This window comes from Cherax quadricarinatus, chromosome 47 (genome assembly GCF_038502225.1).
Source record: "Cherax quadricarinatus isolate ZL_2023a chromosome 47, ASM3850222v1, whole genome shotgun sequence".
NCBI lineage: Eukaryota > Metazoa > Arthropoda > Malacostraca > Decapoda > Parastacidae > Cherax > Cherax quadricarinatus.
In genome coordinates this window covers 24,684,217-24,711,841 of record NC_091338.1, presented here as the reverse complement: position 1 = coordinate 24,711,841, position 27,625 = coordinate 24,684,217, and the positions used below count along the sequence as shown (strand labels likewise).

Genomic DNA, 27,625 nt, shown 5'->3' with positions numbered 1-27,625 from the left:
TTGAGGCAGTACAGTGAGACACCGTGTGGTGACTGGACCTATGGGATGAACGGCGTAAGCCACTCTGGGCACACCCACACTAGGCACGAAAATATTCCAAGCTGGGCTGGCTTAAAAAACCCACAAAATACTACAACACCACAGGGATGATAAAGCACTCAGAACAGATGGAACTGGAAGCACAAAGTGATGAAGAAGACTGTACCCACGTGGCTTGCTTGAGTACTGGGTTAGTCACCTGGGTTAGTTGCTGGCTGACTTGGCTTAACCATTCATACAGACTGGCTTGATAACTTGTAATGATGAGCACAGCAAGGGTGGAAAGCTGGCTTGGCAGGCAAGGCTGGTAGAGCTGGGTTGGACTCCCCCCCACAGACTGGCTTGGTGGCTTGGCTTAATTTGCAAACCCGGGTCAACCCCTCGGAAGTAATGCAAATAAGCAAATAAAACGCTAATACACAGAGACTGACCAGTAAGTGAAGCAATAGGCTGGTGAAAGCTTGCTTGGGGTAGCTGGCTTGGGATTGTTGAGCATCACCCCTCTCGGCAGGCCTAGCGTCACAAGATGGCGACCAGCTCAGTAGAAATTTATCTCCAGAAATCGCTGTAATCGTCAGAATTACAGGCCCTCCGCTGTCACCATTTGTCGTGGGGGTTCGAAGGAGATATGAAGGTTGAAGATAAGCAAACTTGTTGGATGGTAACACTGTATTGCAGAGTGTGAGAAAGGGAGCCCAACCTGCTGTGTGTTGCCCGGTGTAGCCCTATGCGTGGACCGAGGCCGAGGTAGCGCGTCCCACGCACTCATGCCACATCCCATGACGTCATACAGTCACTAGGCCCAGCAAAGGGGTCATGTATGTAGAACATATGGATGGTACTATGACACTCAGATAAGCTATACATATACAAGGGATTCAGTAGCTATACTGACACTTCTCCCCACAATGCAGACAATTCCCCGCCCCTACATAACCCATTCTATATAGCACAGACCTTGAAGCTAGAATTCCCTGAAAGAACCTATACACCAATTCACGAACCTTCGGCTTTAATCTAATCTTTCGAAAGTCATCCCAAATGCCCCTCCAGTCATACATCGGGTATGTATCTACTCCCTGTATCACCTCACTCTGCCTACCTGTCCTCCCAAGCCTACTTACCCTTACTTTTCGTGCATCCCCTATTGTCAACAAATTACGCACCATATCTTCACACACCAATAACGCCTTCCCCTTCCATCATTTCCTCACATCCTCCAAGACCGCTCCCACCCTTATACCTCACAATCACATACCCCACAATCCCACACTCCTTTCTCTATAAGCCTATAAAATGGGTCTTGCATGCATGCAAAGAGGATTAGAGACAAGGGACAACCCTGTCGCAAACCCTTCCCTAACTGCACCGACAGCCCTAACTTCCCATTAACCTGTACTGTAACCCTCGCAGGCATATACAAAGTAGTCACTCAAAGCACTATCTCCTCCCCAAAACCCTGTTTTTGTAAAATACTCCACAACATACGTCTATCTACACAGTCATAAGCCTGCTTCCAATCGATCCCCAAGATCCCCCCCGTTGTCTACCCTCTACAAAATCTCTAATTCTCCCATGCCCCTCACGCATACTTTGACCTGGAATCCCATACTGTCCTCTATGTAGAACAAGGTCAATCACCTTCATGCGATTACCTAAAACCTTCGCAAAAAGCTTATAATCAGCACACATGATGGAGATCGCTCTATAGGCACCCAGGGTCCTCCCCCACTCCTTTATGAACCAAAACAACTACACCCATGCCCTGTGTCTCCCCCAACACACCCCCTTCCTTCATACAGTTAAGCAACGAGACCAGACATTCCTTCATACAATCCCAATGTGCAGTATAGAAATCGTTAGGAATCCCATCAATCCCTGGCGCTTTTCCCCTACTCAAGCTCATTACCGCCTCCCCCACCTCCTCCTCACTGATCCTACCCTCTAGTACTGCTCTCTCCTCCTCCCCTAAAATTCCCCGAATTCCTTCCCCTATAATCTCCCCCTCCCTCCTCACCCTGCCCCTGCTTAAAATTCTCCCTAAACCAATAATCAGCATAGTTACTCATTCCATCGGTGGTACTTGGTACCTTCCCCCCCATATCTCCCCACCCCTCTACACACCTCTAATCCCATAATCATGGTCATCTGCTGCCTTTCCCTGAACCTCTGCAAAACATCCTGACGGTTTGTCACCCCATAGTTCCTCCTGTAACCCTTCCCTCACACGTATCACATCAAAATGAGAATTTTGTATATCCTTCAATCTTCCCCTTAAAACCTCTATTTCCCCATGCCTACCACTCCCGCCCCCTCATAGCAATCATTGAGCTGCCCCTCAAGGTATTCCTGTAAACCAAACCTCCACTGCGCCTCATCCAATCCTCTATGTTGATAATACTCCTTAATCCGCAGTTTAGCATGCTTCTCCCACCATTCCAATACATCCTCCTCGTTGTTGCATGTCTCCCAGAGTTGCCTCCACCAGTCCCTGAATGACAACCCCTCCCCCCTCCCCCTGAAGTAACCTCACATTCATTTTCCAATAACCCGCATACGGCAAACCATACCATCCCATGCCACCTCTGCCAAAATGGCACGATGGTCCGAAAAACCTACGTCTACCGTCAGCACACGTTCTACTGTAATCTCACGAGTTATATGCGATCCAATCTGGCAGTATAACCCCTCCGCATAAACGTGTGCTCCACTTTCCACCCATCTCCCTTGACTATGCCATAAACCCCTGCATCCCTCAACAAATCCCTCAACACCCAAAGCACACACCTTGCCCCTCTCGGCTCCACATCCTTATTTATGATTACACAATTCTAGTCACCACCTACTATAGAAACCATGGGTAAACCCCGCAAGTGGAAAAGCAAAACCTCCCGTACAAAATTCACCTTTACCTGTCTGTTACTATCAGCCGGCATACATATCCCCAGAAAACACACCCTAATCTCCCCCCATAGCCCCTCCACCCTCACCACCTTCCCCTCCCCCCTCTTCCCACACGAGCACTTGAAATGAGCTGGATTCCCTCACTGCCACTGCCACCCCACCTTTTACTTTCTCTGAACTACCAGCATACATCCTAAAACCTTTCAGCCTCAACTCTCTGCCACACTTAAAATTGTGTTCTTGAATAAAACACACGTCAATGTCAAAACGCCGCAAAACATCCTCCAACCATACACGTTTAACTTCAGCTCTATGGCCATTCACATTTATAGTTAGACACTTAAATATGCAGAAAGGGGGGCTTTCCTCTGTCTCTGTCTCTTGTCTGTTACGCTTTTCGTTGCTCCTGTCTTCTCCCATACACTCTTGCCCCCCTGGACCCCCCCCTGTGCACTACCCTGCCCTTTCTTAGTCACTCCCACCCACGTCTTCTTGTCAGAACGCTGAGCTGGAGTAATAACCTCGTCATCCGACGAGCCTCCAGCTCTCTTCCTAGATGCACCCTCAATCTCCATATCAGTATTTCCACTCTCCCTGTGCACCTCAGCCTCCACCTGCAGGAACTGCAACATGCCAGACCCTGACCTGGAGGCACTGGGACCTGCCCATTCAGATCCTCCTCAACCATCAGAAGTCCCCTGTCTATAGAGGGAATCTCCTCCGCTGGCATGTCAAGGAAAGACTTAATCATCTCCTGCAGGGGTTCAGATAAATCCTGTAGTTCGCCGGCCTCTCCCACCCCCACTCTAACTTGTAGCGTCACGCAATGCTCCTCCACACCATCCACTTCGTCCGCCCAATTTCCTTTGCCTGCTGCATCCACAGCAGCAGACGAAGATACCACCAGAGACTCCGTGACTACTGGCATTTCCGATGACAGTGGAGCTGCTGCCTTACCACACCCGGCCGCCATGTGGTCAAAAGCACCACACAGTTGACACGTCTTATGTTGTCCAGCATAGGTCACAAACACCTGTGTCCTAAAATCCTCTAGGACTACATACGAGAGAATAGGTCTTCTCAATGTCATCTTGATGTAAGATCCTTCAGGAAGCCCTGCATAGATTCCATCCGTCCATCGTCCCAAAGTCACAGTATACACCTCACCATAGCGTCGAAATGTCTCACGAATATCCACATCATCCGCTTCAAAAGGAACATTTCGAATTCTCACCCAGGTGTAGTATTTGGAGGCATCCCGCAGGCGTACCTCCAGCCCAGATGATACGGTGATACACCTCTCCTGATATTGAGTCACCGTCCTTTTGTAAGCCTCCACTGTGCAGAACTTTATGAAAATCCTTGAAGATCCATTAAGAGCAATCCCATATAGCTCATCGTTGTCAATGCAGAACGTATCCCTGACGATCGTCGGCAGTGAAATAGAGGCATTCGTCGGGTAAATTGCTCCTTTGACTAAGTCAACACACACAGTGTTACTCCTCCTGCGGCAACTGGCCGCCATCTTGGAGAAAATAGGAAGTTGCGCAAAAGTGAAAGCAGGAGCTTCTGCGCAGCACAACCACTCAGCCCGAGAGCGAAATGGTCATTTCTCCATGACCGTGATTAGTACAGAGTTGGGACTTGTCCAGTACAAGTGTGGTTGTATTGTAACAGATGGTGCAAGAGCTATAGCCGGCAGTAATGTGGGGTTAGCTGGCTTCATTAAATCACACTACACTGCATTATTCACCATGAAGCATTATGCTGCAAGGAATTACAGGTAGTAGGCTGGTAGACAGCAACCACCCAGGGAGGTACTACCGTCCTGTCAAGTGAGTGTAAAACGAAAGCCAGTAATTGTTTTACATGATGGAAGGATTGCTGGTGGCTTTTTCTGTCTCATTAACATGCAAGATTTCAGGTACGTCTTGTTACTTCTACTTACACTTAGGTAACACTACACATGCATGTACAAGCGTATTTATACACACCCTTCTGGGTTTTCATTTATTTTCTTAATAATTCTTGTTCTTATTTCCTCTTATCTCTATGGGGCAGTGGAACAGAAGTCTTCCTCCGTAAGCCATGCGTGTCGTAAGAGGCCGCTAAAATGCTGGGAGCAAGGGGCTAGTAATCCCTTCTCCTGTATACATTACTAAAGTTAAAAAGAGAATTTTTTTTTTCTATTTGGGCCACCCTGCCTCCGTGGGAAACGGCCGATTTGTTGAAAGACTAAGTATTACAGATGAGCGGTGATATGCAGATTTTGTCAGCATAGTGAATTTAAGCAGAGGCGGTAATAAGTCACAGACACACAAACTCTTATCTTTCCTTGAAGAACTGAATGGAGAATTCGGTGACCTACCACTGCACACAGGCATCAGGTGGCTGAATGCTGGAAAAATGCTCCAGCAATTCTTTACTCTTCGAAAAGATATCCTTTCATTTCTTCAATATGAACAGCTGTACCAAACTCAGCTGCGAGATAGACTTCCTTTGCACCCTAACATTCCTAACAGACATGACAGCCCAGTTGAATGTGCTGAATCTGAGTTTACAAGGCAAATGACAAAATATTTATCAACTAGTTGGACACACTGAAGCTTTCCACAAGAAGCTGAAGCTATTCAGTGTGTGTTTAAGAATGAACTATCTTGCACACTTTTCTCCTTGTCGTTAATTCATGGCAGATGATATCGAATCTCACTTTTCATGTTTTGCCAGAAAAACTTAAATTTTATTCAGTGAGTTTAAGAAAAGATTGAGACTTTGAAAAGGTAAAACCCTGTCTCCTTTTAGTTAGCAGCCCCATGTAAGTCAATGTGGAGACACAGTTACCAGAACTTCAGCTTGAACTGTGTGAACTGCAGTCTGACCAATTGTTGCTTGCTAAGAAAAAGTTTGCAAGTATAGATTCCTCAAACTGAGAGAGACTGCACCAAAGCTGCTCTCAGTGGGAAAGGAAACATTTGTAAAACTTGCTATTTTGGCTTAAATAGCAACGCTCTTCTTGCCGTAAAAGGCAAGTGAAAATTTGTGCATGCATTAATGTTGCAAAAATCATTCTGAACCTAACGACAAAAATATATTTCATTGTTTGATTATTATTAAATTATTGTAAACTTATCTAAAAAATATTTAGTTGGATTAGGCTAAATTAAATTGCACTTGTTATAGTAAGGATAGGTAAGTTTTCTAAGGTTCTTCTGGTACAAAATTTCTTTAAATGTTTAAGAGAACATATGAGAAATGACTTAAGTTTAAACGAGTTCTTGCTAATTGACCAATTTTACCTATTCCGCACGACATATGTATATTTTAAACTTAAAACAAGTACCTAGACAGCCTACTGGTAATGAGAAAAATGTGCTCTCTTTTTAATTTTCTTTTTTCAATTTTCACACAAGAAGACATACAAGCAGGACCTGTTTTACAGTACTGCACTTTACAGCGTTTCGCAAATACAGCGGTTTTCAATTATACCCATTCTTCATTTATTCAGACTTTCTCCGGGAAACATATTTACCATGCTAAGGACGAAAATATTTTAGGGTAAGTGTGTACTGTGTATGCATTTTTTTTTTAGGTTTAGCTCTATTAATAGCTCGCTTAATATATGCTAGTGTAAACATGTTATCAGGCTTATATATGCATCTGAAAGTGAAAAAAAGGTTACGATTCAATTTTTGCTTCACAGCAGTAGCCGGGAACCTAAGTTGCCGTATAAGCAGCGTCCTCCTCTAAATGATAATCAAGCAATAAATAATTATTCAGGCCCTGAAGAAAAGAAATTAAGTAATACTGCAATAACAGGGGATGTGATTATCAAGCAATTAGATAAAATTAAACAAAATAAATCCCATGGCGCCTATGAACTTTTTTTTTCAAGGGTACTGAAAGAGTACAAGTAAGAACTTAGCTGCTAACGATTTTGCTTAACGTATCAATTCAAACTAGTGTTATGCCGGAGATATAGAAGATAGATAATGTAATTCCTATATTTAAATCATGGGATAAACCAATTCCATCAAATTATCGTCCAATATGCCTGAGGTTTATGGTAGCAAAATATTAGAATCAGTTATGCCCAATTATATTAGAAGCTACCCTAATGTGCATAATTTAATTAATGAGTCTCAGAACCATACAGAATATCGTATTATTTATTTGGAATTCAATAAGTCCTTCAACAGAGTACCTCCCAAAAGACTTGAGTGGCAGCTCACTGTACAGGAGGTAAAGATCTAACATGGATCGAGGCATGGTTGACCCATAGGAGTCAAGTCTGGCGTTCCACAAGGATTAGTTTTTGTCCCAATGTTTTTCATAATTTACAAAAATGACGAAGGAATAACGAGTGACACGAGTAAATTAATTGATGACAAAAATAGGCCAAATGGTGAATTCTGAGGAGGAGGCCATTGAACTGCAGGAGTGGAAAAATTGTTAAGGTCTGAAAAGAAACAGATGCAGTTCAGTGCGAAATGAAAATAACCCTCATAGTTGTTCAGAGAACCGACAAGTTGATAAATTAGACACATGTGCAACATTAGAGTATCTTCAAAGATACCCAAATGTTGCATATGTGTCTAATTTATCAACCCTCATAGTTATAAACAAGGTGATGTAGAGCTTGATCATACAGAATAAGAAAAAAAGTATCATTATTTCCTTGGCTTCACTTCTTTTGAAAGTTCTAACGCGTCAGTCTGGAGTTTTATGACTCTCTGACCGCGGGTTCTATTCCCACCCGTGGTATGCTATATGAGCTAGCAGATGTTCCAAGTCTGGGTAACAAAATAGGTGAGGTGTTGATGCACTGGAATGACAGGCGTTTAATATTGCACCGCACAAGAAATTTATCTGGAAAGTATAAGAGTGACCACAAATATCATCAGTTTAGCAACAATGAATAAAACTCGCCTAAAGGAGACATGAATGTCAGGAAGAATATAACAGAAGTGTCAAGTCTGGTGTCGCAAAACACTGATACTTGAACAGGTATTTTTCCTGATATACATAAATAACACATAAAATAGAGAGGGAGTATTACTATTCAGTGATTATTTAAAGGAAAAATAAGAGAAATATAACACAATACAGAAAATAAATACATTGAAGAGGTAAATAACAGTAAGATGTAAATAACCTGCTTCACAGTCTACACTGAAACTGTCGTCTGTGAGGGACTCTCTGTCCACAATATTCCTACCTCAACTTCTGACCGGATAACTGAGAGAAAAAGAGGAAAGTGGAACGCTTTCTACTAACCCTTATTTCTTCCTTTATATTTTTAGCTATACTGACAGCTAGAAAAAAAAAGGAGTAAAATCATAAGCAAGTTACATTGTAGAACGTTCATGGATATTCAATAGGAAAAGCCAAAATAGAATTTTAGAATCGACTACTTCAGCTATTGTTAGAAATGTCGCTGTGTTAAGAGTAGCACTATGTTCTAGGTTATCCGCTCGTCCTAAAATAGTTGATGAACTAGTGTCAGCGTTCTATCTGTCAGCTCTTACACTGTATGTACAGTAGCTGACTCGTATATCAAAGAAACGTACTTAAAGAACGTGTTACAAAATGACTTGTTTAGCTTTTATATTTTAAAAGGGAAGTTTGTTCGAGTGCTCCATATCTTTTTACTACAATTGCCGTTTTTCGTCAAGATAGGGTGACCCAAAGACGAAAATTCATTCACCATCATTCCGTTAATATCTGTCTTGCCAGAAGTCTACAGATACCACAGTTCAAATATTTCTCAAAACTGCAACATTCCTTATCCATCAGATTGTAGGTCCTGTATATTCAAATTTCCAAATTTCAAATCTTTAATTCCTTCCAAATAAGTTACCTTCCTCACACTCCAACAGAACATCAAATCTCAAACTTTTTGTCTCTACTCCAGTATATTTTTTGCCACAAAAACGTGGCTTATATTTGTATTGAACCTCTTTTTTTGAGTTCAATGCTGTTATTTTGCATGAATGTTTAACTGAGTTCTGCAGATATTTCTTGATGTATCATATTTGTTTAGTGATTAAAAGTCTGAACCAAGGAGAGGTCAGACACTTGACTACAAACGCTGATACTTTTTTAAGTGTGGCACAGTGTTGTTAGAATTAAGTTGCAACATGTACACTCTTTTGCATATAAGGGAAATATAGTAAAACCGGAGACGCTATAGACAAGGTGGACAGCGGCTGTAACCCGGAAACTATGAGTGTTTTATGCGTTCCTATAGAACCAAACAACTTCATTCAGGATCCCTACAGAGTCATGCTGGTCTCTATACAAGATATATCTGACCTGTTGGAATATGTAGCTTAAACCTGTTTAGAACCTAGAGAAAGTCCATAAGTTTGCTTATGTTTGCTAGAAGTTATATTTATTAATGTTGCGTCTTAGTTTCTTGAACTACAGACCTCTCTAAAAAAAATTGATTGTGGCATTAATTACTCATCGAAGCAAAAGAGCCATGATCCCAATGTATAAGATACTCAGTACTTTTTAATACGGTCGTAGACAATCTTGAAACGGGGATGGAAGACAAAGTATACAGATTTAAGTTAAATGTAAGAGAGTCAAGAACATAAGGAAATATGTCTTCAACCTATAGGTGATCAGGAAGTGGAATAACTTAGATATTTAATTAAGTGGTGGAAGCAGACTCCATACAGAGTTACAAGGATAGCTACGACATGGCCAACTAGGCAAGGAATTAACAGAACCCAGTCATGTGCAGTTAGAGGCGATCAGGAGCCGATATTCGACCCCAGTAACAGTAAGTGGTTGACTGAAGTTAGGCCCCACAGGTACAAATGGGTGAATAGAAGAAAGGGAATAAATGGCGAGAACCAATTACCTATTATCCTCTCTCTCATCCACACTGTATAGAGATACACCTCAACCTTCTCCAAGCTTTTCTTTCAGTAACACCAAACATTGACTCGTTCCTCTAAAATTGACATTCGAATATAGCTTAAAGAATATACAATATTTTGATATTTATTACTGTGATTTAGTAATTTGTGTATAGTGTCTGTGAAACTATAATTAATGAACAACACAATTATCTAAATTATTAAAAATTAATGTTCATACCCACTTGGACAGGTTAACGCCCACAACTAAAGTGTTGACCAATAAACAACGAGCGAGTCTTGCCGAAGCCAATCAAAGCTTCTTGATAGTACTCTCTACCAGTTATAATTCAAGGCGTACACATCGTTATTTATAAATGCACAGATAGTGGCGACAGTGGTGTCAGTGGCGCAGCCCACGTCGAGCGCAATTGCCTGGCGACGGTAGTGTCAGTGGAGCAACCCTCGCCGTAGATGACTGTCATCCTGAGCAGTGGTGTTGTCTGGACACTGAGACACTGAGTGCTGGTAGTCGTCACTACTTCAAGAGGTGCGTGTTCTTCAGTGTATTGTGTTATGCAGATTAAGACAAATAAGTGATCTTGGCTTAACAACAACGATCATTTTTCTGCGTAATTGGAGAAAAAATTGATTTGCCAAATAATTTTGCTAAGATCTATTTCAATATAAAAAAAATGTTTTATTGATGCTAAATAATTCTAAAAAATAAACTAAGGGTAAATAAGATATCTTAGTTTTGTTGTAAAACGTATTTTTTTACACCATCTTAATGAAAATACCCAAGCAAATCTATATGAATAAAAAAAACTTTGGATATTTTTTTTTGACAGGTTGACTAGTTTGTTTTAGCCACCACAACACATACATTTTAAGTTTAATTTATTCCCCATTTTAGGTAATAAGGTTTTCTTGATTAGTAGTTACCAGTTCATTAAAAACCAATAATAATAATGACCAGTTGCTGAAATGCCCAAATCAAAAACAAAAAGAACTGCCAGACAGCACCAGTCAACAACGATAATACACCATCACTCATGAAATCGTAATAACGTGATTGCAAACGAATCACATCAACCTTCAGATACATCATAACTTGAATTTCCCTTATGAAAACACAGTACTTACAGCTTCATTCATCTGTCTCTTAATTTAGGTTTTCTCTTTAAAAGTGGATTTAAGTATTATAAGTGTGACAGTACACTCGTTTCCATCAAGAGACTTAAGTGGTGGCTAGTACGGGGTCGTTGAGGAATCATGTCTGATAAATAGGTGCAATAAGAAGTTGGAATATAGCAAATAGGATGCTAATAGGTAAAAAGAGAAATTAAAAGGAATGATTTAAGAAATGGATTGATATTGAGAGGCAGGTGCAGTGTAAATGTTTCAGAAGGTGAAGTACCTACGAACCTTGTTCGAAAGTTCGTAGTTTTGAGTCTCCTTCGGCATGTTCTGCGAATTCTCAACGTTGTAAAAAATCTCTCGTCGGTCGATGCATCCAGGGGGATGAGATGAAAAGCTGAAAGCCACCTGCCTGAAAGCTGGCTGCCTTGGACCAAAATGTCTAGCGTTAGCTGGGCGATATTTCTCTGTATATACCCGCTTGTTTCTACATGCTGCATTGATATAAAAATCGTATGTGAGATCAGAACATAGAGCTGGAGATTGAAATAGCTTGAATCCATTCGTGAGGCTGACTGACGTGCCCGGGATGGGAAAGAAACATGGCTTGTGAACCAGGATGCCCAGCTTATGCGGCATTCGTGGCTGAGTGGATAAGTGCGCTGCCTGGGAATCTTGACCGTCCCCAGAAGCAGTATCGAGTCCTGCTGACTTCGATCTTTTTCGATATAATATATATACTATATGTGTGTGTGTGTGGGTTGGGTAAGGGATTACACCAGTTTTTGGTGCATACTAATATTTTCCTATTTTTTTTTATTTTTAAAATTATAATGACTGTGTTCAATGTATAAGGGAATGCTTACAGCACAATGAGTATTAAATACGACAGGAATTTTAAATAATAAATTACAATGTCATTACAGGCAGCCTCGTGAGGCTCACAAATTAAACAAAAAAAATATATAATTTTTGAAAAGTACAGAGAACCTTGAGAGTAAGACACAAGTGCAACATCTGGGTATCTTTATTGTAGACGTTTCGCCATCCAGTGGCTTTATCAATACAAATTCCAGGACATAACTTGAAGACAGTAGAACTATGTACTGAAGATGAGGTAATCAGTCCCTCAACCTAGGAGTAGGTGCGAACAGCACCATAGTCGTGGAGATTCTGAAGCAGAAGAGAGAATCCTGGCGCTTATATAGTAACGTCAGGTGAAGCAGACGAGGGCAAATTCACTGGTGGGCGGGATTCCCCAGTGGAAGTAGGTCCTTCCCAAAGAGATGGGTTAGTTGTTGTAGTAGTAGTTGTCGTAGTTGTGAAGGTTATGTTCATGTCCTCAGAAATAAGATTCCATGATGTTGCAGTGTCTGACAAGTTGTGTACGAATGGTATATAATACCGACAAGATGAGAGTAAGACACAAGTGCAACATCTGGGTATCTTTATTGTAGACGTTTCGCCATCCAGTGGCTTTATCAATACAAATTCCAGGACATAACCTTCACAACTACGACAACTACTACTACAACAACTAACCCATCTCTTTGGGAAGGACCTACTTCCACTGGGGAATCCCGCCCACCAGTGAATTTGCCCTCGTCTGCTTCACCTGACGTTACTATATAAGCGCCAGGATTCTTTCTTCTGCTTCAGAATCTCCACGACTATGGTGCTGTTCGCACCTACTCCTAGGTTGAGGGACTGATTACCTCATCTTCTGTACATAGTTCTACTGTCTTCAAGTTATGTCCTGGAATTTGTATTGATAAAGCCACTGGATGGCGAAACGTCTACAATAAAGATACCCAGATGTTGCACTTGTGTCTTACTCTCATCTTGTCGGTATTATATACCATTCGTACACAGAGAACCTTCACGGCGCGCATAACGGAGATAAAACACCTCAGTTACTGGGAGCGCTTGAGGTTCCTGAACCTGTACTCGCTGGAACGCAGGAGGGAGAGATACATGATTGTATACACTGGAAAATCCTAGAGGGACTAGTACCGAACTTGCACACGAAAATCACTCACAACGAAAGCAAAAGACTCGGCAGACGATGCAACATTCCCCCAATGAAAAGCAGGGGTGTCACTAGCACGTTAAGAGACAATACAATAAGTGTCAGGGGCCCGAGACTGTTCAACTGCCTCCCAGCATACATAAGGGGATTACCAATAGACCCCTGGCAGTCTTCAAGCTGGCACTGGACAAGCACCTAAAGTCGGTTCCTGACCAGCCGGGCTGTGGCTCGTACATTGAATTGCGTGCCGCCAGCAGTGACAGCCTGGTTGGTCAGGCTCTGACCCACCAGGAGGCCTGGTCACAGACCGGGCCGCGGGGGAGTTGACCCCCGGAACTCCAGGTAAACTCTAGGTAATACATAGTGATCTGATTAAGACATAATCAGAAATCACATACGAAAATAAAAGTGAATAATTTTCATTTACATTAAACACGAAACTGATAATTAAAGGTTTTATACAAAAAAAACGCATTTTTTATAATGATAAATTCAGGTGTAAATGATAATGGGAGCCCTTTGAACTTTGCACAGAAAGGGGTTAGTTATAGGTAATACATATTTTAAGAAAAAGAGAATAAATAAGTATACAAGATATGATGTAGGGCGAAATGACAGTAGTTTGTTGGACTATGTATTAGTAGATAAAAGACTGTTCAGTAGACTTCAGGATGTACATGTTTATAGAGGGGCCACAGATATATCAATTCACTTTCTAGTTGTAGCTACACTGAGAGTAAAAGGTAGATGGGATACAAGGAGAATAGAAGCATCAGGGAAGAGAGAGGTGAAGGTTTGTAAACTAAAAGAGGAGGCAGTTAGGGTAAGATATAAACAGCTATTGGAGGATAGATGGGCTAAAGAGAGCATAGGCAATGGGGTCGAAGAGGTATGGGGTAGGTTTAAAAATGTAGTGTTAGAGTGTTCAGCAGAAGTTTGTGGTTACAGGAAAGTGGGTGCGGGAGGGAACAGGAGCGATTGGTGGAATGATGATGTAAAGAGTAGTAAGGGAGAAAAAGTTAGCATATGAGAAGTTTTTACAAAGTAGAAGTGATGCAAGGAGGGAAGAGTATATGGAGAAAAAGAGAGAGGCTAAGAGAGTGGTGAAGCAATGTAAAAAGAGAGCAAATGAGAGAGTGGGTGAGATGTTATCAACAAATTTTGTTGAAAATAAGAAAAAGTTTTGGAGTGAGATTAACAAGTTGAGGAAGCCTAGAGAACAAATGGATTTGTTAGTTAAAAATAGGAGAGGAGAGTTATTAAATTGAAGTTAGAGGTATTGGGAAGATGGAGGGAATATTTTGAGGAATTGCTAAATGTTGATGAAGATAGGGAAGCTGTGATTTCGTGTATAGGGCAAGGAGAAATAACATCTTGTAAAGTAAAAGGACACACGTGCAACTAATGTGACATTTTATTGTGGCAACGTTTCGCTCTCCAGGAGCTTTATCAAGCCATTACAAACAATACATGAACACAGAGGGTATATAAAGGCTCAGTGTGAGGTGCAATACTAGTGAGGTACCATTTCGATGTTCACTAGTGGTAGTGGTAGTAGTAGTAGTAGTAGTAGTAGTGACAAAAATAATACAATATGGTAGAGCAGTGTATTATTTTTGTCACTACTACTACTAGTACTACTACTACAACTAGTGAACATCGAAATGGTACCTCACTAGTATTCACCTCACACTGAGCCTTTATATACCCTCTGTGTCCATGTATTGTTTGTAATGGCTTGATAAAGCTCCTGGAGAGCGAAACGTTGCCACAATAAAATGCCACATTAGTTGCACTTGTCCTTTTACTTTACATATTGTCGGTAATTCTACCAACTTTATTACAAATAACATCTTGTAGGAGTGAGGAAGAGCCAGTTGCGAGTGTGGGGGAAGTTCGTGAGGCAGTAGGTAAAATGAAAGGGGGTAAGGCAGCCGAGATTGATGGGATAAAGATAGAAACGTTAAAAACAGGTGGGGATATAGTTTTGGAGTGGTTGGGGCAATTATTTAATAAATGTATGGAAGAGGGTAAGGTACCTAGGGATTGGCAGTGTGTGTGCATAGTTCCTTTCAATAAAGGCAAAGGGGACAAAAGAAAGTGCAAAAATTATAAGGGGATAAGTCTGTTGAGTATTCCTGGTAAAGTGTATGGTAGAGTTATTATTGAAAGAATTAAGAGTAAGAAGGAGAATAGGATAGCAGATGAACAAGGAGGCTTTAGGAAAGGTAGAGGGTGTGTGGACCAGGTGTTTGCAGTGAAACATATAAGTGAACAGTATTTAGATAAGGCTAAAGAGGTTTTTGTGGCATTTATGGATTTGGAAAAGGCGTATGACAGGGTGGATAGGGGGGTAATGTGGCAGATGTTGCAGGTGTATGGTGTAGGAGGTAGGTTACTGAAAGCAGTAAAGAGTTTTTACGAGGATATTGAGGCTCAAGTTAGAGTATGTAGGAAAGACAGAGGTTATTTCCCAGTAAAAGTAGGCCTTAGACAAGGATGTGTGATGTCACCGTGGTTGATTAATATATTTATAGATGGGGTTGTAAGAGAAGTAAATGCGAGGGTCTTGGCAAGAGGCGTGGAGTTAAAAGATAAAGAATCACACATAAAGTGGGAGTTGTCACAGTTGCTCTTTGCTGATGACTCTGTACTCTTGAGAGATTCTGAATAGAAGTTGCAGAGGTTGGTTGATGAATTTGGTAGGATATGCAAAAGAAGAAAATTAAAAGTGAATACAGGAAAGAGTAAGTTATGAGGATAACAAAAAAATTAGGTGATGAAAGATTGGATATCAGATTGGAGGGAGAGAGTATGGAGGAGGTGAATGTATTCAGATATTTGGGAGTGGACGTGTCAGCGGATGGGTCTATGAAAGATGAGGTGAATCATAGAATTGATGAGGGGGAAAGGGTGAGCAGTGCACTTAAAAGTCTGTGGAGACAAAGAACTTTGTCCTTGGAGGCAAATAGGGGAATGTATGAGAGTATAGTTTTATCAATGCTCTTATATAGGTGTGAAGCATGGGTGATGAATGTTGCAGCGAGGAGAAGGCTGGAGGCAGTGGAGATGTCATGTCTGAGGGTAATGTGTGGTGTGAATATAATGCAGAGAATTCGTAGTTTGGAAGTATAGAGGAGGTGCGGGATTACCAAAACTGTTGTCCAGAGGGCTGAGGAAGGGTTGTTGAGGTGGTTCGGACATGTAGAGAGAATGGAGCGAAACAGAATGACTTCAAGAGTGTATCAGTCTGTAGTGGAAGGAAGGCGGGATAGGGGTCGGCCTAGGAAAGGTTGGAGAGAGGGGGTAAAGGAGGTTTTGTGTGCGAGGGGCTTGGACTTCCAGCGGGCATGCGTGAGCGTGTTTGATAGGAGTGAATGGAGACAAATGGTTTTTAATACTTGACGTGCTGTTGGAGTGTGAGCAAAGTAACATTTATGAAGGGATTCAGGGAAAAAGGCAGGCCGGACTTGAGTCCTGGAGATGGTAAGTACAGTGCCTGCACTCTGAAGGAGGGGTGTTAATGTTGCAGTTTAAAAACTGTAGTGTAAAGCACCCTTCTGGCAAGACAGTGATGGAGTGAATGATGGTGAAAGTTTTTCTTTTTCGGGCCACCCTGCCTTGGTGGGAATCGGCCAGTGTTAATAAAAAAAAAAATTCAAAATCTACATGTTTAGAAATTGATCAACCTTCGTTATTAAACTGAATTATTCAGTTTAAGCTTAGATTTAAAAAAACACTTAAAAACAGAAGATTAGCTAAAATTAACGAGAAGTATTTCAGTCGCTTATTGATCCAAGGAAGGTGTCCCTGCGTTCCAGCATTCCAGCCCCTTGTTCCTCAGTGCACGTGACTGGAATAGTGCAGAGTGCGGCATAAATTGTTAATGTAGTTAGTGTCGATGACTAGAATGGAATCAGAACCGACATTCATAAGTCATATGAAATCTAATATCCAAATTCCTTCAAGAAAAATAGCAGATTAGTATATATACATTCCAAATCATGTTCAACCCATTCGAAGAGACCAATATCCTAAAATGCACAAGCACAATAAGCTTAATACCTTTCACATGTTGTAATATTAAGTTATGATCATGTATTTTAACTTTTCTAATATCATCCAGAAAAAAAACAAACAAACTGGAATCAATGCAAAAACTAAAATCATTCCAAACTTTTTTCTAGGTAAGATTTACTAGTTTTTAAGTAAGTTTTATGTAAGCTAAGTGTACAAAAAAATGTTTAGTTATTGTAGACACACGAGAACATTAGTGTCCAGTGGCCTGGTAGCTAAAACTCTCGCTTCACACGGCGAGGGTCTGCGTTCGATTCCCAGCGAGGGTAGAAACATTGTGCGTGTTCCTTTACACCAGTTGTCTATGTTCAACGATCAGTAAAATGGGTACTTGGGTGTTAGTCGACTGGTGTGGGTCGCATCCTGGGACAAAAGTCGCCTGATTTGCCCGAAATGCTCAGCATAACAAGGGGTTTTCTATAGAGTAGTATGTCATTGATATCAGCTATGGTCTGTATACCTTGTACATGCACTTGTAATAAATAAAGATATTATTATTATTATATTATAGGATAACCAAATACTCACTCTGAATTATTTCTGAAGAGAAAACATTCTCTGGTGATTTCACAATAAAATCAGTTTGATTAATAAATTGGCATAAGGTAACAAAAGAGTAACAGATTATTTCACCTCAAAGAAACACATTAACCTTCATACATGAAACTTTCCATCCATTGACTCGATGCATCAACCATTGAGGACAGATGCCGTTCACAATTGTTATATTTTAATCAGAAAAACTATACATCTTTAGAAGTTATTTAGCGCTTGTGAAGCTGACGGCATTTAAGTTTTCTTCCAGGAAGAGGAAGATTAGTCCGATTCCTTGGATCAGGAGCCAGTCACCAGCATCAAGGGTAAAAATAATGCACTAAGATAAAACATTACTATACTAATGGCAAAAATGGCAGATCAGAGGATCCTTGGACCAACAGTCACTGGAAACAGAAACATGGAAATGACATATGTATTATTATCTTCTAGAGTAAGAAACGAAAACTTAGGATAAAGCAAGTTTTTTTTTTTTTACTTTTGAAAAGGTTTCGAAAAAAGTTTCCCCTTTTTAAGGTTTAGCGGTTGGTTTTGATTATATTAATCCACTTGTTAAAATTAAAAAAGCCATACAATCGCGGATTTTTATATTTTTTTTTTTACGTTGGCTTTCCGCATTTGCATTGTATTGAAAAATCTGTACAATACTGTTGGAATTTTTTTTTTGTTTAAAAACAAATTTGATAAAAATTCACAAAACAATGTCAAATTGACAGCCACACAACTTGAAATTAATAAAAATCCATCTTATTAAAATAGACCACTATTTAGGGTTCGAAGTTTATCAGAAGATGCATTCAGTAATTATTACATGGGAAACAATTTGCTTAATAAAATTAGCAAATTGAAATTTACTCAGCTCAAAGTAAGTCACAAGTAAGTAAAAATTTGAAGCCAATCAGAAAGGCCATTCTCGAGTAATTGATCTGATTACATCGGTTCTAAGTTTTCTAACAAATTTAAGAAAATTCCACAGGGTATCATCCATATTATACAAAGCATCGACTATAATATTTTAAAACCAGTCAGAAGAAGCATTCGTTACTTATTGCATAAATTTTTTTTGTCAATATTTAACAAAATTGACAAATTGGGATTTATGTCAGCCACTGGGAGTGTGATCCTAGTGTTTGCCAGCTACTGGGAGTGTGATCCTAGTATTTGCCAGCTACTGGGAGTGTGATCCTAGTGTTTGCCAGCTACTGGGAGTGTGATCCTAGTGTTTGCCAGCTACTGGGAGTGTGATCCTAGTGTTTGCCAGCTACTGGGAGTGTGATCCTAGTGTTTGCCAGCTACTGGGAGTGTGATCCTAGTGTTTGCCAGCTACTGGGAGTGTGATCCTAGTGTTTGCCAGCTACTGGGAGTGTGATCCTAGTGTTTGCCAGCTACTGGGAGTGTGATCCTAGTGTTTGCCAGCTACTGGGAGTGTGATCCTAGTGTTTGCCAGCTACTGGGAGTGTGATCCTAGTGTTTGCCAGCCATTGGCAGCGTGATCCTAATGTTTGCCAGCCACTGGCATTGTGATCCTATTCTTTGCCAGTCACTGGCAGTGTGATCCTATTGTTTGCCAGTCACTGGCAGTGTGATCCTAGTGTTTGCCAGGCACTGACAGTGTGATCCTAGTGTTTGCCAACAACTGGCAGTGTGATCCTAGTATTTGCCAACAACTGGCAGTGTGATCCTAGTGTGTGCCATCCACTGGCAGTGTGATGCTAGTGTTTGCCAGCCACTGGCAATGGGACCCTAGTGTTTGCCAGCCACTGGCAGTGGAACCCTAGTGTTTGCCAGCCACTGGCAGTGGGATCCTAGTGTTTGCCAGCCACTGGCAGTGTGATTCTAGTGTTTGCCAACCACTGACAGTGGGACCCTAGTGTTTGTCAGCCACTGGCATTGTGATCCTAGTGTTTCCCAGATACTGGGAGTGTGATCCTAGTGTTCGCCAGCCACTGGGAGTGTGATCCTAGTGTTTGCCAACCACTGGGAGTGTGATCCTAGTGTTTGCCAGCCACTGGCAGTGTGATCCAAGTGTTTCTCAGCCACTGACAGTGTGATCCTAGTGTTTGCCAGTCACTGGCAGTGTGATCCTAGTGTTTCCCAGCTACTGGAAATGTGATCCAAGTGCTTGCCAGCCAATGGCATTGTGATCCTAGTGTTTGCCAGCCACTGGCACTGTGACCCTTGTGTTTAACAGCCATTGGCAGCATGATCTTAATGTTTGCCAGTCACTGGCAGTGTGATCCTAGTGTTTGCCTGTCACTGGCAGTGTGATCCTAGTGTTTGCCAGGCACTAATAGTGTGATCCTAGTGTTTGACAGCCACTGGCAGTGTGATCCAAGTGTTTGCCAGCCACTGGCACTGTGACCCTTGTGTTTAACAGCCATTGGCAGCATGATCCTAATGTTTGCTAGTCACTGGCAGTGTGATCCTAGTGTTTCCCAGCCACTGGAAATGTGATCCAAGTGCTTGCCAGCCAATGGCATTGTGATCCTAGTGTTTGCCAGTCACTGGCAATGTGATCCTAGTGTTTGCCAGGCACTAATAGTGTGATCCTAGTGTTTGCCAGCCACTGGCAGTGTGATTCTAGTGTTTGCCAGATATTGGCAGTGTGATCCTAGTGTTTTCCAACCACTGGCAGTGTGATCCTAGTGTTTGCCAACCACTGGCAGTGTGATCCAAGTGTTTGCCAGCCACTGGCACTGTGACCCTTGTGTTTAACAGCCATTGGCAGCGTGATCCTAATGTTTGCCAGCCACTGGCATTGTGATCCTAGTGTTTGCCAGTCACTGGCAGTGTGGTCCTAGTGTTTGCCATCCACTGGCAGTGTGATGCTAGTGTTTGCCAGTCACTGGCAGTGGGATCCTAGTGTTTGCCAACCACTGACAGTGGGACCCTAGTGTTTGCCATCCACTGGCAGTGTGATGCTAGTGTTTGCCAGCTACTGGCAGTGGGATCCTAGTGTTTGCCAGCCACTGGCAGTGTGATTCTAGTGTTTGCCAACAACTGGCAGTGTGATCCTAGTGCTTGACAACCACTGGCAGTGTGATCCTAGTGTTTGCCAGATATTGGCAGTGTGATCCTAGTGTTTGCCAGCCACTGGCAGTGTGATCCTAGTTGAAGAATTGAGACACTTGTGCAACATATGAGAATCTTTATTGAAGAAACGTTTCGCCACACAGTGGCTTCATCAGTTCTATACTAAGTAGAAATGCGTAAGGAGAGATGGAGATTGAAGTAATCAGTTCCTCAACCTGGAATCGATGTGTTCAGTCCATCACTCTTGTAGGAAGTACATCATAGGGCCATAGAGGTGGCTTATATACTGCAGTCAGGTGAGTCGAAGCAGGAGGAGGTGGGATCACAGTGGGTCCTTCACTAGTGTAAGTAGATCGTCGTTCATAGGTTGGACAAGCGTTGAAGAAATCTTTGTACCAAGACTTCTGCAACATCATGGGATGTTGGTACTGCAACATCATGGGATCTTGGTACAAAGACTTCTTTAACGCTTGTCCAGCCTTTGGACGATGACCTACTTACACTAGTGGTAGGTCCCACTGTGATCCCACCTCCTCCTGCTTCGACTCACCTGACTGCAGTATATAAGCCACCTCTCTGGCCCTATGCTGTACTTCCTACAACAGTGATGGACTGAACACATCGATTCCAGGTTGAGGAACTGATTACTTCAATCTCCATCTCTCCTTACGCATTTCTACTTAGTATTGAACTGATGAAGCCACTGTGTGGCGAAACGTTTCTTCAATTCTCAATTTCAATTTCTCAGTTCTTTAAATTGTCGGTTTTGAAATACACCACTGGTGAAAATGTGAAGCCGATCTGATGAGTTATTATCCGGTAATGACAAAGATTTCAATATATACATGTTTTATTTTCTATTTTACTACGTCAAGAAATTTTATAATTCCCCTCTTTATTCTAGGATGCATCAGCCATTAAATGTTCATGCCGTTCTGAACAGGTAGACTGAAATTTATTGTATCGTTTTTGTGTGTGTTTGAAGCTTTGCCACTGAGGATTTTGGAGGTTATCTAAACGTTTCGAGGATGCTGGAAACATGTTTAATAACTTTGGTCATAGGGCACGTGAACATTCCAAATGTTTCTTGAATTTAATCCGCTAATGAGGATTAAAATTTGTTAAAAAATACTGAATCCAATTGGTTAAGGTGTTGTTGAGTTATGCACAAAATTAAAACTGAAATTTAAGAGGAAGAAAAAAAAAAGAATTTTTAGGTATCCATTTAAGGATACTTAAATATTGTCAAACTGAAGGTGGGGAATAAAGTATCTTTCCATTTTCCGAGTTCTTGAGCTTTTAAAATCTCGAGTTTTAGTTCATTCTCAATATTGTCAAAGTTTTACCCGACTCATTCCCTGATAAATTAGACACATGTGAAACACTTGGGTATCTTTAATGAGGAAACGTTTCGCCACACAGTCGCATCCTCAACCCATACAAAGAAGAATCGTGAAGAACAAGAGGAGTTTGAGGTAATCAGTCCCACAGCCTTGAGTCGATGTAATCAGTCCAACAATATTTTCAATCATTCTTTTCAAGATTGATGGACTGATTACATCGACTCAAGGCTGAGGGACTGATTACCTCAAACTACTCCTGTTCACGATTCATCTTTGTATGGACTGATGAAGCCACTGTGTGGCGAAATGTTTCCTCATTAAAGATACCCAAGTTGAAGATTGAGACACTTATGCAGCATATGGGAATCTTTATTCCTGAATAAAGATTCCCATATGCTGCATAAGTGTCTTAATCTTCAACTTGTCGGTTTTTCAAACCATTCATCACAAAGATACCCAAGTATTGCACATATGTCTAATTTATCAACATATCGGTTCTCTGAACCATTTATCTACGACTCATTCCCTGCACTAACTTAGAAGAAGTTATTCTTATGTCAGGGATGTAGAGACGTGCTGAGTATCATGTTGTAGTCAGTATTCTGACTCTCCATCCAAATTAACTTCAACATTTTGAGACCTGATAGTGTGTTGCCCAAGTGTGTAAATCTTGGATCACTAATAATTTTGTTGATAAAATGTTTCAGTTATTGTCCTTAAAACAGTGTTTCTGAGACATGATTTCTTTCACTAAGACGTTTAGTTGTTTGTGAAATATGTTCAACAAAGATAGTGCTCTGGAATACGCTTCTATTTGCTTCAATAAATAGAATTCAATAGGTTGGTAAAACGAGATTTGTCTTCGATAAACCAATGCTAATTACTGCTTATGAAATCACTTCCTTCCAAAAATGACCATAATTTTTAAAGGGGTGGACCGGTAAGCCAGCGGAAGGCCTCGGTCAGATGACCAAAAGCTCCAAAGGCGGGTCATCATCTGACTAAGACCCGCGTCAGGAAACATTTGTCCTGTTTCCTGACGAACCTTACCTAACCTAACCTAACTTCCTTCCAAGTTTTCTACCACTCTTCTGATTATCTTCTCCATTTCCTTACATGCCATGCTTCTGTAACATTGGCTTTAAATTGAATAATTCCTTCAATTTTTTCTTAATTATTGGGAGAGTATTCGCTATTTTCTAGATGTCTGGGAGCTGTCCACTTTCCACTTACTAGCTGTAGATCCTAGTTAGTGTGTCACACAGTGCTATTCGCTCTAATAGAATCCATGGTGGCACCTTGACAGTTTTTGTATTTATTACTTTGTTGAGAATGTTTTCCAGTATCTGTCGGTGTAGCCGTTGCTCTTGGCCCTCTGTTAATGCAAGTTTCCACTGAGAATACCTGTTTTAATGTTTGGTCATTACCTTTAAAGCTTCTTTGCTGTTACACGTGATCTATCATTCTTGAGTCGAATTACTTTGTCTTTTACTGTCTTCTCTCCTCTGGCTTCCTTCTTGCTCACTTCTCAGTTTTAGTTTTTTCCTTGCTTGCTATAGCTTTTTCAATCTCTTGTTCTTTTTGTTTTTTTCCTCTGCATCTTTGGTTGAACCAAAGGCCCAGTTTTTGAGATTTCTACTCTTGTAGGGATTTCTCCTCTGCCTCCCGGCACTTCTCAGCTAGTACTACCTCATCTCAGTCGGTGGTTTTTCTTCCAGCTTCCGTTTCCAATGCGTTGCATTTAGAAATTCTATTAACACTTCAAAGTTCCCTCTTCTGAAATTGTCTCACACTCTTCTTCTGCCAATCTACCCTCAATATTTAGTTCCCCAAGAAATACGAAGTTCTGTACTGTATGGTCACTAGCACACAGGGGGCTACCTGGAGAGTATTCCGGGGATCAATGCCTCGGCGGCCCGGTCCACGACCAGGCCTCCCGGTGGCTCAGGGCCTGATCAACCAGGCTGTTACTGCTGACCACACGTAGTCCAACGTACGAACCACAGCACGGCTGATCCGGCACCGACTTTAAGTATCTGTCCAGCTCCCTCTTGAAGGCAGCCAGGGGCTTATTGGTATTTCCCCTTATGCATGTTAGGAGGCTGTTGAACAGTCTAGGGCCCCGGACACTTATGGTGTTTCCTTAGTGTACTAATGGCGCCCCTACGTTTCACTGGGGGTATTTTACACCTCCTGCCCAATCTTTTACTTTTGTAGGGAGTGATTTCTGTGTAGATTCGGGACGATTCCTTCAAGGATTTTCCAAGTGTAGATTATGATATACCTCGCCTGCGTTCCAGCCTTCCAACTGTACTTGTGGTAAATACAAGATATGATCTTTTCTCTCATATCGTGTCCTTCTCATGTTGATTATACGTTTTCCCTAACTACTTTCATCATCCTAGCTCTCCATGTTGCCGGTCCCCCATGAGGGTCCCTGTTTTCCCAATCATGGGTTAAAATCACCCATGATTAATAACTTCACTGTAGCCAGGAGCTCTCATTGCTGTTTTTGCTAAGATGTCAATCACTCCCATGTCGTCGTATTCATATTTCTGTCTTGGTCTCCTATTGTTTGGTGGACTGTAAGTTACTATTCCCAATATTCCTATCGCTCTGGCTCCCCCAGCTAGGATTGTACCCAACAATGTAATCAACTGGTTAATTTCCATATATCCTTATCATCTCTTTTAAACTCCACTAATTTCTAAGTAACAAAGTCAGTCATCCCCTCCTGCCTATCCTCGGTACTGGGAATATGATATCAGTTATCATTTCGGGTAGTTTTGTCTCTGTGATAGCTGTAATGTCTGGGTTTACCTTTGCTATCCATTCTGTAAACTCATCACTTATATTTAATAATCCATCCACATTTGTGTACCACATTAATCGTTCTTTCCTTTACCATACTCTGAATGTTGTGGTCTAATGTTTATTGAGCAAGTGGCTGAGTAGGGTAGGTAGCCCTGAGGTTGTTGGGCGCATCAGTAGAGAGAATCACGTGTGTCCATCTGTTTTCATTTACTCAATGTATTCTCATTCTGTGAACCCAGTGACCTTATCATTCAGCCGAACAGCGGTTTTCAAATGCTCAACAAGCTCTCCCCACACTATATTGCAAATCCCTTAATTTTTCAAGAAAGAAATTAAATTTTCTTTTCCATTCCAAATCCAATTTTCTCTCTTACATCATTTTTAATCATAACCAGATAGGAAAAGTCACCTGCGCTCATTTCTACCTCTCTGGTTGCTTACTCCTCACATTTTCCATTTTCTTGTACTCGATTATATATAGTTAAAGGGTCTAATTCCAGCTTCTGGCTCCACTTCTCAACTCGCCATTTGGCAGATTCACTCCCTCCTAGCCTCGAGGGTCTTACTGTTCCTGCTCCTAAACTTATGCATAGAACATGTGTGTGTTTACTCACCCATTTGTACTTACCTATTTGTGGTTGCAGGGATCGATTCATGGCTCCTAGCCCCGCCTCTTCACTGGTCACTACTAGGTCCTCTCTTTCCCTGCTCCATGAGCTTCATCAAACATCGTCTTGGTTCCTGCCTCCACTACGTCACTTGCCAGGCTATTCCACTTCCAGACAACTCTGTGACTAAAGAAATACTTCCTAATATCCCTGTGAGTGTGTGTGTGTGTGTGTGTGTGTGTGTGTGTGTTCGCCTAGTTGTGCTTACAGGGGTCGAGATGATTTTAAAAGTTATCAGACACATTCGAGGATGCTGGGAATGAGTTCAACAACTCTCATCACGTGCCACGTTACATGCCAATTGTTCCTGGAATCTGGACCTACTTATCGTGCAAAAGTGTTCAAAAATTTGAAGCCGATTGGATGAAGCGTTCAAGAGTTATGAGCAAAATAAAATCGAAAGCTGAAGACAAAATATAATAAGTCAAACTTTTAAAAGTATCCTTTCGGTGATACTTTAAAAATAATAATAAAAATAATATAAAAGAAGTATTTCGATTTCTTTGCTATAACCTCTAAGTCTGTTAAGTAAAAGAATACAAGTGTAACTAATGTGACATTTTACTGTGGCAACGTTTCGCTCCTGGAGAGCTAAACGTTGCCACGATAAAATGTCATATTAGTTGCACTTGTGTCCTTTTACTTAACATATTATCGTTAATTCTACCAATATTTATATAACCCCTGGGTCTCTGTATGTTAACACACGAGAAATTAGTATGTCTAGTGTTAGATAACACAAATACAGGTCGTGGTCCTGGTGGTCCTGGTGGTCCTGGTGTTTCTAAAGAAGCAGATGCGGGTCTAAAAATACAAAGAAGGGTAGCCAGGAGGAGTACACACGTGTGTATAGGCTCCGGACACATTTGCGTTTTTCTGACGGACCTGGAGGGGATGGACCTGGAGGGGATGGACCTGGAGGGGATGGATCTGGAGGGGATGGATCTGGAGGGGATGGATCTGGAGGGGATGGATCTGGAGGGGATGGACCTGGAGGGGACAGAGAGCAGTAAACATGATGTGAAACCCGTAAAGTGCATATATTCATTTAAAAAATCAAACCAAGGGAATATCAGTGAGCCTTGAAGAGGTAAGTACGAACTGGAAACGCGTTTGTCTGGGGCTCAGCGGACGGAGGATCAAACTGTCACAACGTTTTGCTCTGAATGACCTACATGAGTTTAACATGAATCATTATTATCATGAAGAGAAAAATAGAATATAGTGTTCAGTGTAGAGCAGTGCAGAATTTCAGCCAGTGATTAATAATAATTTCTGCGAGTACAGTAGTTCCCCCCAAATTCGCGGGGTCCATGTACATGATGCAACTTATACAGAGGATGCTACACACACCAGTCAGTTAACATCCAGGTACCTACCTGCTGCTAGGTGAGCAGGGATAGTAGGTTTCTTAAGGAAATACGCCCCAGTGCGTTCACTCATACCGGGGATCGAACCACGGACCTACCTCAGTGCGTGAGCTAAGTGTGCTGCTAAACGAGCTAAGGGATATCCCCAGTAAATTGCTGATGGAAAATGAATATAGAACGGAGAGACAAAGTGGGTAAGATCAGGGCTCAGCACACAGTTACAAGAACTTGGTGAGGAGACTAATCATGTGTAGGAAAAACGCTAGAAAGTAAAATAAAATTTGTATTAATAAGTTTGAGTGGGTAAACACTAGGCCTAAGTGTTTAGGATGGACCTGGTGCTTCAGCTCCTTCAGTATCCTCCTTATTATTACTCTGGTGATGGACCTGGTGCTTCAGCTCCTTCAGTATCCTCCTTATTATTACTCTGGTGATGGACCTGGTGCTTCAGCTCCTTCAGTATCCTCCTTAATAGTACCCTGGTGATGGACCTGGTGCTTCAGTCATGGACCTGGTGCTTCATCTCCTTCATTATCTTCCTTAATATTACTCTGGTGATGGACCTGGTGCTTCAGCACCATCCTTAATAGTACCCTGGTGATGGACCTGGTGCTTCAGTCACGGACCTGGTGCTTCATCTCCTTCATTATCTTCCTTAATATTACTCTGGTGATGGACCTGGTGCTTCAGCTCCTTCAGTACCCTCCCATTGCCTCAATTGTTTTGATTTCGGAAGTACAGAATTATCACATATGTTAGATAAATTCATTGTAGACCCTATTTATTA

General features: G+C 41.5%; 1 protein-coding gene across 2 annotated transcripts in view; it reads left to right on the top strand.

Moving 5' to 3' along the window:
* Window positions 1-10,201: 10,201 nt before the first annotated feature.
* Window positions 10,202-27,625, top strand: part of LOC128696577 (probable glutamate receptor) — a 136,030-nt gene continuing 118,606 nt past the window's right edge. For both annotated transcript variants that reach the window (XR_011393245.1, XM_070094761.1), the window contains exon 1: window positions 10,202-10,359. The gene's annotated coding sequence lies outside the window, so the exon portion shown is untranslated. The remainder of the gene's footprint in view (window positions 10,360-27,625) is intronic.